The sequence below is a fragment of the Arachis duranensis genome, chromosome 6 (assembly GCF_000817695.3).
Source record: "Arachis duranensis cultivar V14167 chromosome 6, aradu.V14167.gnm2.J7QH, whole genome shotgun sequence".
Taxonomy (NCBI): domain Eukaryota; kingdom Viridiplantae; phylum Streptophyta; class Magnoliopsida; order Fabales; family Fabaceae; genus Arachis; species Arachis duranensis.
Genome location: NC_029777.3, coordinates 14905251 through 14908301, shown reverse-complemented (window position 1 = coordinate 14908301; position 3051 = coordinate 14905251).

The following is a 3051-nucleotide window of genomic DNA, read 5'->3' as shown; positions in this document are numbered from 1 at the left end:
ACAAGGAAGTATATATATTAAAGTTTTGAATCTTTGTAGGTGGTCCATAATGCATATTATGATGTCCCATACTACCATTAATATTTTGCAGTAATGAAGGAAAATAGTAGATATATAGATATAATTAGTGTAGTTGAGAAATTAAATCCCATGACATTAACGACAATATCACCAAGTACAACAGGACCAAGGTTGTTGTACCCTTCTCCTTTAATTTGCCAGATTGTGAAGAGAAAGACCCGATCGAGGAATCTAATAAAAGATTTCAACTATTGAAATCATCAAATCAAACTTTTAACTGTCCTCTGATCAATTTTCAAATACGAATAGAAGAAAATTGTTATTATTGTTATTGTGAAATTCTATGAACAAAAAGGTTCACGTAAATGATTGTGAGATTATTATTCTAGGTGGATAACTTCATTTTCTATAGACGATTTATTATTGGCTCAGCATGAAAACCGCGTGCGATTCAATAATATATAATAATGAAGAATATATTATTAAAAAATATTAGATACACACAAAAAATAATTATTATGTATATATATTTATATAATAATACTAATAAAGAGATAATAATATTATTATCTTATTTAATTTAATATTTATAATTTTATGTATATAACATTTAAAATTATATATTTATTATATCTAATATTATGCATATATTTTAGAGATAATCAATGAAGATAAAATAAAATAATTTTAAACTTATTTTAGCCAGTTTTTATTCTTTCACAAATATTTTTTATATTTATATATAGGGTTAAATACGATTTTGGTCTCTAAGGTTTAGATCGAAATTTTTTTCGTCTTCAATTTTTTTTTGTATACAAAATCGTTCTTTTTACTTAAATCTTAAAATTTTAGACCGAATTATTCCTAACAAAAAATTATAAAATAAAAAAAGAAAACATAAGAGAGAGTGTACGTTTGAAGTTGAGAGAGAGAAAGAGAACCACGGAAAAGAAGAAGAAGTGGAAGAGGAAGGTGGTGGTGACGCCAGCGAGAGAGGACGGACGTCATACACCGTGTTACCGTTTCTGCTCCTGTGCTAGTGTCCAACATCGACACCAGTAGATAGGCGAGGGAGGACGTCGTGCGCTACTCGCTGTTTCTGCTCCTGCTCCTCACTCACTCGCTGCTTGCCGCTAATCCTCGTTCGCTTGCCACTGCTTTGCACTGCTCCTCGCGTGCTCACTGTTGTTTCCTAGGGTTCTAATTCTTTTTTTTCTTTAATTTTGTTGATTATTTGGTACTGGTTTCTTCTTCTGTTTCTTGTTTATTACGTACATTGTTAAATTTTGTGTTTCTGATTCTTTGATATTTGTTGATTTGTTAATTACATTATTGATTCTTCTGTTTTTATTTTTTTATCACATTGTTTCTGCTTGTTTCTTATTCTATTGTTGTTTTTGCTGATACTGTGATAAAGAAGAAGAAAAAGAAGAAGCGAAATTGAGTATTTTGGTGAAGAAAGTTTGTTGGAATAGGATTGTTGTAGAAGGATATTTTAGTTTAAAAAAAGATTTTAAAATTAAGTTAAATCTTAAAGACGATTTTGTATGAAAAAAAGGTTAGGGACGATAAAAATTTTCAATTTATGCTTTAAGAACTAAAATTGTACTTAATTCTTACTTTTTTAACTAAATAATTAGTTAAAGTAATTAAATATATCATAATAGAATAATCAAATTTATTTATAGTAATATAATAATTTTTTTTATAAGATATCAAAGATATATGTTTATATACAGTGACTAATTAGCAATTAACTGTTTATATATACCTAAGATAGTTGTATATAATTATTGAATCCAATTATTGGGTGCATTCCCATGGTTAATGGTTCCCAATCCTTGACAACGTAGCAATCTTTGATTGTTAGTTAGTAGGCAATGAAAAAGGGATTGAATTTGTTTGTAGGGTAAAGGTAGCCCTTTAGAGAGATACTGCATTGCATGATGAATTTGGACCCATTCATCTTTAATTTTGATACTGCCCTTTCATGGGAGCATCATTGGCAGCATTATAAGGGCAATGAAGATAAAATTTGTGACACTTCACCTGCCAGATTGAGATTGAAATTGAGATTTATTATTATGGTCCTTAGTCAACAAGTGATGTATGTGCATTATCAATGCTTGTGCTAGCTAGTTCTTAAGAATCATTAATAACCAGATGAAATTTGTATGGATGGAAATAATTGTCTACATATAGAATGATTCTTTAGACAACTTAAATGAAGAGAAAAACACCAAGGATTTGGTTTTTCTCAATCAATTAATCTTCATGCTTACTACGTGCAACTCATCACTAGCAATTAGTAATTATAATTCACTAATAATGGAGAACATGTTTGTCAAATCTTATGAATTATGGATACTTCACTGAAGATGTATTCGATATATTTTAAGTATAACACTCATTTGATATGTGTGTTTGATTTTATCTTATTAAAAAAAATTTCGAACACGTTTGGTCATACCTAAATATCATTATGCGTGTCAATATATTCAATTTTATTCTAAATATATATTCTTGAAATTAATTTAGAAATAATATATATTATTATTTATTAAAACAAAAAATATTTTAAATACTTTATATAATTATATAATAAGATATTAAAATAATTAAAAAATTAATTTAAATTTTAATATCAATAAAATATTATTATAATTTATCTAAAAAATATTTTATATTTTATATATATATGTGTATTTTTGTATCTTATAAGATTTTAAAATGGGAAGTTCTATGGTGGCATTGGTTTTGATGGCTAATAGTGGCATAAGTTTAACCAACAAGTAAAATATTGATATATGACAAAAAAAATAAATTTAAAATCAAAATGATTCTCTATCTCTTATAATTTTTTATGATTATTTTTATCAAAATAATTTTTTATCATTATTTTCATAATTATAAAAAATAATTTCAAAAAAATAACACCAAAATAATTTTATAATTATATTTATAATTATTATTTTATTATTTTTTTATTTTAAAAATAATTTTTATATTTATTTTTACTAAAATAATTTT